General features: G+C 43.4%; 1 protein-coding gene across 1 annotated transcript in view; it reads right to left on the reverse strand.

Annotated features, from left to right (window-relative positions):
* LOC122804932 (carboxy-terminal domain RNA polymerase II polypeptide A small phosphatase 1-like) overlaps nt 1-12,085 on the reverse strand; it is a 773,332-nt gene that overhangs the window by 111,727 nt on the left and 649,520 nt on the right. The gene's annotated exons all lie outside the window — the stretch shown is intronic.

A 12,085-nucleotide genomic window follows, 5' to 3' on the forward strand; every position in this document is an offset into this window, starting at 1 on the left:
GTGTTTGATTGACAGGCCTGAGCCCACCATAGGAACTCTTGCTTCAGGCATGGGATTATTGGAATTTTGGTTTCTAGGCTGTGCTTGTGTTGGGTCCACAAATTCTTTAGGTACCACTGTAGCTTTCTCATATGCAGTCTGGCATGATGGACCAGAATTATGCAGGATGCCATTAAGCCTAGGGCTTGTAGTACTTTTCTTGCAGTTAGATGGTTCTGCTTTGTTAATGCCAAGAAGTAGAGAGGTAGTTGCTCTTTCTTTTCTGCAGTTAGGAATGCCATTTTTTTGATGTGTCCAGCTCTGCACCCAGAAAGGTTATTCTTTGGGATGGAATCAGTTTTGACTTTTTTATATTGACTGCATATCCCAGGGCTTGCAGCAGGTAAATGACTCTTTGTAAGTCTTCTGTTAGCTTGCTTTTGTTGTCCGCTTGTATCAGGCAGTCGTCCAGGTAGGGATAAATTTGGATCCCCTGAAGTCTGCAATGAGCAATTACTGATGCCAGGCATTTCGTGAACACTCTGGGCGCAGTAGATAAGCCAAAGGGCAATGCTGAGAATTGATAATGCTCTGATCCTGCAAGAAATCTGAGGTATCTTCTGCAAATTGGTCGTATGGGGACGTGCAGGTATGCCTCCTTGAGATCTAGAGTTACCAGCCAAGACTCCTTGCCCAGCATGGGAAGAAGCTGCTGTAGGGTCAGCATTTTGAATTTTGGAACAATGAGGAATGTGTTTAAAGCGGACAGGTCGAGAATAGGCCTCCATTTGCTCTCTTTTCTTGGTACCAGGAAGAGTCTGGAGTAAAATCCCTTTCCTTGTTCCATAGATGGTACCTTTTCCACAGCTCTCATTCTTAATAGTTGAGATATTTGCTTTAAAGCTTCTGCCCCTTTGAGTAGGTGGTAGGTTTGGCATTCCTCTCTTTCCTGGCAGAGTATGGAAATGGAACCTGTAACCTTGGTCTATAGTTTGCAAAATCCATTTTTCCCTTGTGATGCAATGCCAGTTCTTTGAAAATAAGGTTAGCTTTCCACCTAAGGGTGCTTCCAGTTGTTCACTGGTAGGCGGTGCCACAGCCAAGTCACTGTGATTGTGTTGTTGTAGTGGTGGTGGCTGCGTCTGTGCCTCGCTGGTTGTTACCTTGCCACTGGCGTCCCCTGTAGGCACCCCTGGATTGGTTTCTGCCTCTTGAACGCCTATTCCTGCCTCTCTGTGCCTTAGAGGAGTCCGGAAAGGACCAATTCTTGGAGGGCCAGTTCCTGCTAAACCTTGGAGGTTGAACCTGTAAGAAATCTTTCACTGTTTGTACAGATTTCGCCTTCTCTTCCATCTTTTTTAGTACCTGCTGTGCAGGGGAACCAAATAAATGGACTTTGTCCATGGGTGCATCCAAAAGCTTTGATTTGACATGGTCTGGTAATGCCTGCTCTTTCAACCATGCATGTCTCCTGATAACTGTGCCAGTCATGGCTGATCTAAAGGAAGCCTCCAGTGCATCATAGCCACATTTTAAAGAATGGTTACTAACCTGCTGTATGTTATGTACCATTTCCTGAACATATTTTTTTATCTAAAGATTCTTCAGAGGACAGCTTTTTAGTTAACTGGTCAAGCATAAACTCTTGATATTGAATCATATGAAATTGGCAGTTCAAAGCCCTAGCTGACAAAGTAGCAGAGGTGTAAACTTTTTACCCCATCTCTCTAAGGACCTGGATTCCCTTTCAGAGGGAGGGTTTTAGTAGATGTAGTTGCTACAGCTTTAGGGCCCTGGGAGATAGTCTCTGGATCTGCAAAGGAGCCTTGTATAAATGGTGATGAGTGTCCGGGACCCTGTCGAACCTATCGGGCTTAGCAGGGGCGGAGGTAATGAATCAGGAGCAGTGCAAGCATCATTAAATGCATCATCTACAACAGAAAGAACTGGAGGTATAGCTAAAGGCCTATGTTGTGGCAAATGTAGAAAGGTTCTAAGCCTTTTCTGGAGTCTGAGAAATCTTGGCCCTGCCACTGAAATTGTTCCCTCATAGCATGCAAGGTTTCCCCAAAGGAAAATTCCTCAGGTGGAGAGGTTGAAGGAATGGACTCTTCAGCATCAGAGTCTTCGTAAGGGGAATAAGGAGCCTCAGGAGGGTCTGTATGTTCTGAGTCATCAGAGGAATCATCTGTGGATACTGGCTCAGGGGGCTCTGCTCTAGGCCTCTTCTCTGGAGGTGGATGAGAGGTCCTGTCTGGATGAGGCTGGGATCCACGAATTAAAGAAATGAGATCCTCAGCCAAAGAAAGCATATGGGAACTGGTGCTGGGCTTGTGAGAGGGGGGTTTGGCAGGCACCGTTTTTGAAGCTTTGGCTGCTTTAGCCCTGGCAAAGGCCTTAATAGACATGGCTGCAGGAGGCCTAGCAGCTCCACGTGCAGGGGTTGAAATATCCAAGGGAATAGTGTCTGATAATTCCAGAGAAACCGCAACAGAAGGTTGGATTTCAGAAGCCAATTCTACCAGGTTAGAAGAGGCCTCGGTAGAAGGCATGGTTTCGGCTGAAGAAAGAACCGCTTGCTCGGTTTCGGCCGAAACCGAGACACTCGCGGTTTGCTTAACCGCGGTTTCGGCCAAAAAGTACAGTTTTGTACCTACCATAAATGTAGATGTTGTTCCACATCATTGCAGCTGCAGTCCTTACATGGTATAGCTGTGTCCCTGGTCCCCGAATAAGTATATGGCTGACGCCGCGCGGGTCATGATGATTAAACTGGCGCCAGGGCGTCAGGGTATAAATCGCAATGGAGCCATATCCTCAATCTCTCAGTCTTTTTCAGATGTCAGAAAAGAAGAAAGACCAAAAAAAAAAAAAACCAAAAACCAAACCAACACCCCCAACCCCCATACCACAACTAACAACAAAATTAGTATAAACTGTAAACACCTAACCACAACCACACACAAACACAGAGGAGGGGAGAGGCGACGGATTGCACTGTGATCTTCGTGGTCTTCGATTTCTACATTTACAATTATGGTACAAACAAAACTGTATATTCTCTTCTCCGCAACATGATCCCTCCACTTGGGTAGTATAGGAAAGCAACAGAGGTAGAAGAGGATGGCAAAAAAAATAGAAGCAGGAGCCTCAAAAAACCCAGCCCTAGATTTAGAGTAGAGAGGAAGGTGGTGATAAGAGAGAGGAGAGTGTATGGTAGCTTAGAAATGTAGCCAAGAACTGTAAAGTCAAAGCTTCCTTAAATTCCTTCGTTGACAAGAGCTAGAAAGGCTGTAGTGGGTGGCAGTAGCCTGCCCTGATGGGGTCTGTAGGCTGTGCTTGCCATAATGCAAGAATGAAAATAAATAAAAAAAAATTGCTTTAGAAAGGTTTGCTTTGACACAGGCTTGCCTGCTTGCCTAACAACTAAAAGTAAAACAAACAAACCTGCCTGACAACTGTCTGAGTCCTAGCTCTAAGTGTAGTCCGTAGCGTAACTGTCTGTGCACGTCCTCTTTATTTTGGGGTTTTTCCCTGCATTTTCTTTATAAAAATAAAGTGGGTAAATAAAAAGACTTTACCACATGAACTTAAAGGAAGCACAGGTGCATAAAGGAGGTTTAGTGCGTAAGATACCTATCCTTATGAAGATCACTAGGCCTAAGCAGCAAGAGGGGCTGCTTCTTCAGAACCCTTCTTGCAGAGGTAATGGCCAACAAAAAGCAGTCTTCCATGACAAATATTTAACTCAGCAGTAGCTGCAGGCTCAAAGTGTAGCAGGCAGGCTTTTCCAACAGCAGGGAGTCCCAAGCTGGAGTAGGGCTCGTGGGAGGTCTTCTTATCTTCTTGAATCCCTCTGAGAGAAAGCTGAGAGAAAACAAGGTGGATCACAGTCAACAGTGAGCAATGTTTGCTGCAGCAGTTTTATGCGAAAATGGGGAAGCAAGAAATTGTGGTTCAGTAAGATATATAAGAGAGATAAAAATAGAAAGAAAATCACACACCTTGCACACACAAATGCTGCACAATCAAGCTCACACTCCATCCACTTTCCTTGTACTACTTGTTCCTATACTTAGTCTCCATTCTTCCTTTACATTCATTCAAACTTGTTGAGGAAGTTGACAGCTGCGAGCTGCTAAACAGGATATGCCATGATGTGATGAGAAAGAGAATGAAGCTGTGAATGAGTAAAAATGAAGCTTGAAATTGAGACAACAGTTGAGGAACGCCACTAAAGGGGCCGCGGTGGTAGTAGGTACTCATTTCTTCCCAATAGGGTACCGGTGCAATCTGGAGCTATCAGGATCATTCTTGGTTTGTAGTTTCACACCTTTATAGCAGAACACAACCTTTGTAGAGTGAAGTGGTGGAAGGCATATACATGAAGGTTTTCCAAAAGAAAGAAAGAGCATGGCCCTGCCAAGCTGCCTTATCCTGTTTTTCCAAGCAAAACTGTGTTTTTAGAGGAGAAGCGAAACGAACTATATCTGGTGTTCCCTTCTGTGTGACACACTACTGTTAATGGATTTCTTTCCACTCTCCACATCAGTGGACACTCGATTAAGCATCTGAACACATCTGCTAAGGAGTTCTGGCCGGCAGAAACCTTCCGCTAAGATGTCTTGCAGAGAGATTTTCCCATAGAAGAGATGCTTGTCTGCATAGAGGGTGCTTGTAGTACTTGCTGCTTGTGATGTAGTATGTTTGTGTGTTGTGTTGTCTGTTAGAACAGTGTACCACATGACAAGAAAATTGTTCAAGAAGCTGTTAAAAATAACTCATGAAACAAATTGACTTCTTTATGTTGAAGTGTAGATGCTTTAGGTTGATATGTAGATAGGCACATCTCCTTTGCCACCATACCGATGAGCCCCCAAAGTGTGTCTAGTCCCCATGTTATTTGTCTCTGACTTGCCTTGTTCGGGTCACAGAAAGTCCTTGTTGTTTAGAGTGACATTGCTGAGTTTGGAAGAAATTACCTTTTTTCTGAGGTGAGGTATTATTGGAAGCAAGGTGTTGAGAGCATGCAGCAGTGTGTCCATAGATTCTTGAGATACCATTGCCGGCTTGAGATACCATGTTTGGGACCAGAAGCGCACCAGAATACTAAGAAGCCATGAGCCCTAAGAGCTTGAAGGACTGTCCTGATAGTCACTGGACTGAAGGGAAATGAAGGTTGGAGTTAAGTTGTTTGTCCGGGGTTATGAAGGCCATCTGGAAGAAGGCCATTCAGAAGGTCATCTGGGAAAGGCCATCTGCTGAGCACATGTCCTGCACAGGTACTAGGCTGGTTTTGTTTACTCAGAGGTACCCTTGGCATCTCTTCAGACAGTTAATAACATACTTTTGAAATACCCACAATGGTGTAATGCCTAGAACAGGCGGGGAATCAGGCTGTCGCATGACGTCCAAATGTCTGTATTAAAATATATTCATTATCACTGAGCCAGGACGCAAAGGGCAATTGGGAGTGCAGTGGATATAAGCCAAAGCTCTAGGTGCAAGGGCAAGCCAAGCAGGATATAGCCTGAATTGAAATGAATGGGACATGCCAAGAAATCCATTGAGATCCAAAGGCCCATCAGGATAGAAAGCTGGAGGGGGGTAAGCAATGTCAGGTCTCCTGACTCAGTGAATGTTTGGAGTGGTGGGGTGTCAGCGTTGGAAAAAGAGAAATCAGAATTTGGTACCCGTCCTTTCCCGGACAAATCCACTAGGAGGTTGCGAGAGAGTCTCCTCTCATTTGCCTTTTTCATATAGCGAGGTTATAGCCCTCTCTGCCTCAATATGGATGTTGGCTAATATTTGTAAATTGATATTGATATTTGTTGGATGCCCTTAAAAGGTGTTGGTAAGGTGTGATAAAACGGACCCATGAGCGGTGGTAAGGTATGGAAATAAAACCTGTAACCGTACTCAGTGATCTTTGAAAGTGTCTTGGAAGCTCCCTAAAGTTTTCAGTTTTTCTGGTTGGTAGTGGGTCTCTTCCGGTCATTGGGTGTTAGGACCCCTGCCTCCCTGAAGAGTTGAAAAGGTAGGTCTGCCCCTGTCTGAAAGGAAAAGGCCCTGCCCCTGCCTCCCCTGCTAGACCTACCCCCCCTGTCCCTGTCCAAGAAGGGTGTGTCACGCCCTTTTGGGCCTGTTCTGCTAAACTTTGGTGCTGACTATGTATCAATAGGGTAAGTATTATATCACTTTTTGCTTTTTCCATTTCTTAAAAATGGTGGTCAACAGGCGAAACGACAACAACAGTGAATTGATTTAGAATTGTCCATCTCCATTTTTAATACTGCTTCAAAAATTCTGATCCGTAACAATCCAGATTACGAAGGAGGGTAAATCAAGTGGCAGCTGGAACATGCTCCAGCTAAATTTGCCATCTGATAGTAACAAGGGTGCCTTCAGAGGACAGTGCAGATCTTGCCCACCCTGGAAGTAGAGATACATTCTGCACCTTCAATTACCTGTAACTTTTACTGTGAACCTGTGTAAGCATGTAGATCTGATAGATCTAATTCCAATTTTATATGGAATTGACAATTTAAAGCCCTCATGGCTAAAGCTGAAGAAAAGGAGATAGATTTGATATCTCAGCATGTGGAATTGACTTGGATTTCTCCTGGAAAGCCTTACAAGCCACAGGCTTTTTTACCCTCTCTGCCCCTGAGTAGCTGTCTCTGGATCTGCCCTAACGATTTTTAGATAGTATCCTCTATTTGTGGCTTCCCCCCTTAAAGCTGTCTCTAAACAGCCTCTCTTCTTAAAGAGCACCTCAGAAGAACATCTTCACCACAGCTTCAGGGGTGAGGTAGAACAAGGATCGGTTTAAAAGGCCCAGGAGAAAGGTCAGCCTTCCATTTAAATCAAGAAAACACAGGCCAGACAGCTAGAAACGCTCCCAAGGCCTATGAGCCTAATGGGAGTGGAAAAGTCCTGATCTTATCAGAGTAAACTTTCCTCACAGAAATTCAGACCTTCATCCAAATCAGAACCTCTGATTCAAAAGAAAAAAGGAGGGGAAAAAGGAGAAGCCTTTTCATAGCAGTCAAGGGGCCTAATCATCCAAATTCTTTCTGGCTCCTAAACTCCGCAAATCCTCTTGGAAACAATTGAAATATGTTCATCTTCAGCAACCACCCTTACAGCTGAAGCTTTGCTAGGAGGGGAGAAGCCTTAGCCAACAGCTCAGCCATCTTAATGCCCTATCTTGCAGAGGACAGGGCCTGGGGAGGGCCCAGGAGCACCTGCTACAGCTGAACCTGGCAACTGCCTGGAAGAAGGCTTACTCTTGGCCACCTTCCAAGGACACTTCCCTGTGACAGGGGAGAACAGCCCTCTAAGAACCGAACAGCAGCCTCTGTGGCCCCTTCAGCATCCTAGCCTAGGTGTTCCTCCCTCCTGGGACTCTAAAGTAGGGAAGGCCTGTTGATTTTTGTAATTGCACCGGCCTCTGGCGTTAACGGAGTGCTCAAATCTCCGGCGCCTAGTGCGTTCCGTGGAAATCTAGGTAGCGCCTCCTTGTTCTGTCGGTAGTTTCTAGCGGAACCGGCGAATTTTAAAGCCGTAGTAGTCCCTTGTCCAAAGACTAACCACATAACACGAAAGCGCGTTATTGGATTTGTCTGTTCTAATAAAATACTGAGGCGTTATTTAAGTACGCTCTAGCAAGGGTACAGGCCAAAAACGCAAAAATATGAAATATTGTTAGTCCTAATCTCAACGCCGTTCCTACAAGAAACCATTTTCTTCTGCATTTCTGACGCAAAAAAAAAGAAACAATTTGCTTCTGCACCAACCACGCTGGCAAAAGACTGGGATAGTTTCGTGCATCATGCTCATGACCGGCGTCGGAGGACGCTGGTATTGGGCCGCGCCCTTGCAGCGCTGCTTATACATATGTGTAAGTCATGCGATACTGAGCTGAACCACCCAGTCATGGCCCGACGCCCCTGGCGTCCTGGAGCATCCGCGGACTGCGAGTGTCGGTCCTTTTCTTTGCGTTTTTTGGTAATTTGTGTAGTCGAAGGATCCAACGGCATAATATAGGCAAAATCAGAGCCGAAAAACTGTTCAGCAAACTCCGACCAACGTCTAAGCGTCCGTCGGTTAAAAGAAGCACAGGCTAGACAAGCTACTACGTCGTGGTCTGGGCCTAAACAAGGTAAGCAGTAGGAGTGGAAATCTTTATGAGGTATTTGTTTCCCACAAGTTAAACAGTTATTCACTTTTTCTGACATCGGCTGAGGCAAGAAAGAGTCCCCAACGGGGTACTTAGCTTTTTAGAAGTCTTCGAAGTAGTATTCGGTAGTAGAAATCTCTGGATCTGACCGACCGGCACTTGCGAACAGCTTCTGCTTCGGGCGCCACGCGGCAAGAAAGACTGAGGAAAATGGCGTCGGCTGATGCTTTTATACCCGAAAAACTGCAGCGATGACGTCGGGTGAAGTGCGACACCAGCCGAAGCCAGACCCAGACTTTGGAATCCGGCCGACCGAAGGGCTGCCTGACGACAGGACTACCCATTTGTAAGGACTGCAGATGCATCCTTGAAGGACATCAAAGGAATCAAAGTTGGTGCACACTTAAAAACCACAGTGGCAGTGATTTCCCATTGAAAACAACCCTTGGGGAGTTGTGGCTGATGAAAGTGTAAGGTTGTCTACAAACACAAGACAAACTTATAACCACAAACACAGCACTTTCTCGATCACACATAAAACACGCTTGCAGCACAACTCTCAAGTCTGACACCATCTGCACATCAGTTTCTATATAGGACAAAATTTGTATACGATTAATACATATAGTTTACATTCAAGTACCAGCTTAAAAAAAAAAAAAACTTCACCATCAGATTTACAACAAAGAGGATGGCAACCACGAGAGTAAATAGCATCAGGTCTCTCAATAATTTATTAAAAATCTGCAAAAACGTCAGTGAGGGCTCTACACGGAGGAAATTGGGTTTCCATCACAAATGTAGAATATGTAAAAGAGAAAATCATTACTGCATGTTTTCACTTTAAATCCAGGCATTCACTATCACTTCAATAATTACTTAGTGTAAAGCAAATTGTTTCACTGGTAGTTACAACTACTGGAAGCAGTGGTTGTATGTGTACTGCAAACAAACTCAGTTGGCAGAGTGCTATTTCAGCCTCAAAATACAGTGGATATAAAAGGTGTACACACCCTGTTAAAATACCAGGTTTCTGAAATATAGAAAATGAGACAACAATAAATCATTTCAAAACTTTTCCCACCTTTAATGTGACCTATAACCTGTACAATTCAATTGCAAAACAAACAAATCTGTTAGGGGGAAAAAATATAAAAAATAAAAAACATACAATAAGATGGTTGCATAAGTGTGCACACCCTTAAATTAATACTTTGTTGAAGCAGCTTTTGATTTTATTACAGCATTCAGTCTTATTAGGTACACACCTGCAATCAATTAGAGAGACTCAGACTAACCCCAAATAAAGTTCAGCTGTCCTAGTGGGATTTTCCTGACATTTACTCACTTGCCTGCTACAGCAAAAGCCATAGTTCGCACAGAGCTTACAAAGCATCAAAGGCGCAGGAGAAGGGTACAAAAAAATGTCCACAGCATTGGATATAACATAAAACACAGTGAAGCCAGTCATCAAAAAGTGGAGAAAATAAGGGACAACAGTGAAGTTGCAAGACGAAAACTGGTCAGGGAAGCTGCCAAGAGACCTACAGCAACACTGAAGAAGCTGCAGGAATTTCTGGTGAGTACTGGTTGTGTACTACATGTGACAACAATCTCCAGTATTCTCCATATGTCTGGGACTACGGGTTAGGGTTGCAAGATGGAAGCCTTTTCTTACACAGAAAAACATCCAGGCCCAGCTAGAATTTGCAAAACAATACATCAAGTCTCCCAAAAGCATGTGGGAAGATGTGTTATGGTCTGATGAGACCAAGGCTGAACTTTTTAGCCACAATTCCAAAAGGTACATTTGGCGCAAAAACAAAACTTTGCATCACCAAAAGAATACCATCCCAACAGTGAAGCACGGTGGTGGCAGTATCATGCTTTGGGGTTGCTTTTCTTCAGCTGAAACTGGGGCTTTAGTCAAGGTGGAGAGAATTATGAACAGTTCCAAATACCAGTCACTTTTAGCCCAACACCTTCAGGCGTCTGCTAGAAGGCTGAAGATGAAGAGGAATTCACCTTTCAACTTGACAATGACCCCAAGCATACATCCAAATCAACAAAATAATGGCTTCACCAGAAGAAAATTAAAGTTTTGGAATGGCTCAGCCAGAGCCCAGACCTAAATCCAATAGAAAATATGTGGGGTGATCTAAAGAGGGCTGTGCACAACAGATGCGCTCACAATCTGACAGATTTGGAGCACTTTTAAAAGGAAGAGTGGGCAAATATTGCCAAGTCAAGATGTGCCATGCTGACAGACTCCTACCCAAGAAGACTGAATGTTTAATTACACCTTTTGATTTAATTACAGCAAAGTATTAGTTTAAGGGTGTGGACATTTATGCAAACCAGCTTACTGTACATTTTTTTTATTTTTTATATTTTTCCCCCAACACATTTGTTTGTTTTTCAACTGAATTGTACAGGTTATAGGTCACATTAAAGGTGGAAAAGGTTTTGAAATGATTTATTGTGGTATCATTTTTTTAAATCATAAAAACCTGGCATTTTAACAGGGGTGTGTACAAGTTTTTTATTCACTGTATAATCAGAACAGAACTATACATATTCTAATGACAAAATAAGTTACTAAGAAATACCCACAACTAACGATATAGATGCATCTAGACACTAGTTACCATTACATTGCAGAAGAGAAGAACTGTTAATATAGCATCTGATTTCAGAACTACTGAAGAAGTACTGACAGGGTCAAGAATTTTGGCAAAAGGCTAGTCTTTAATGCCACTAACTTCACTTTCTGTCCACTTGTGACTACTACATTTGGCTTCTGAGCTCTTGTTCTCAGAGAAAATGCGCTCTCACTTTTTTTTACTGACATCGGTAAGAAGCAAGAAAAAGTTTCCCCAATGGGATACTTAGCTTTAGTTGAAGACTTCGGTTCTGAAACTCGAAAATGAAAGTTTCAGGAGTCGGCCAACCGGCACCTGCGAACTGCTTCTGCTTCTGGCACCGCACGGCAAGAAAGACTGATGTAATAGCGTCGGATGCATGGTTTATACCCGACGACCTGATGTCATGGAAGAAGGGACAGCAACCAACGCAGGACCCAAGACTTTGTTAATCAGGCTGACTGAGGGCTACCTGCATGCAGATAACCCAAATGTAATGACTGCAACAGTGAAACATGAAGAACATCTGCACTCTCACTTTGAAGAGTAAATACAAACCTGAACTTCAACAGCTAGAGAAACTTTTACAATGGCAGTAACAGAACAATTAATTTAATGAAAGCAGTGGCCATAAACATTGGAATTTATGGACAGATATACATAAAACATCATGTATTACATATGACAACCTTTTATGATGAGAATACGAGTTGGGTGACTTTAAAATAGTGAGGGAAAACAAACCTTGCCAATACGCTACATACACCTGCTGAGGAGAGAACACTGTGGTCCTACAACACGGACTGGGGAATGTTCTGCTGTGGTATGAAAGCACCTGACTATGAGCCTACTAATCAAGAGCTATTGAGAACACCTCAAACCTGCTGGGCCATGGCCACCTTTACTCTTGTCACATGGTTACACAAGACATTCACAAGCCCCATCCCTGCAAATGCAGCACCTACTGCAATACAACTAACTAAGTTTAGCAAGCTCTAATGTGTTACTCAGTGGTTATATAATCAATGTTGTCAAAACTGTAGTTCATTGTGTGCTGTTACGTAAAATACATGTCAAACACTAATTCTAAAACAAAAGAAAAAATAAAATACCGTGTGGCTTCCAACAGTTTTTTCATACACATACACAGAGCCTCAAGAAAGATGGAAACAAGAACAAAAAATACACAGTATACATAATGAAAATGTTGGGGGGACAAGGAATGAAGAACTGCAGTATTTTTTCTCCAGACTTTACAACACTACAATCCTAAAAGTAATAA

The sequence above is a fragment of the Protopterus annectens genome, chromosome 6.part0 (genome assembly GCF_019279795.1).
Source record: "Protopterus annectens isolate FY-2018-M chromosome 6.part0, PAN1.0, whole genome shotgun sequence".
NCBI classification, from domain to species: domain Eukaryota; kingdom Metazoa; phylum Chordata; order Ceratodontiformes; family Protopteridae; genus Protopterus; species Protopterus annectens.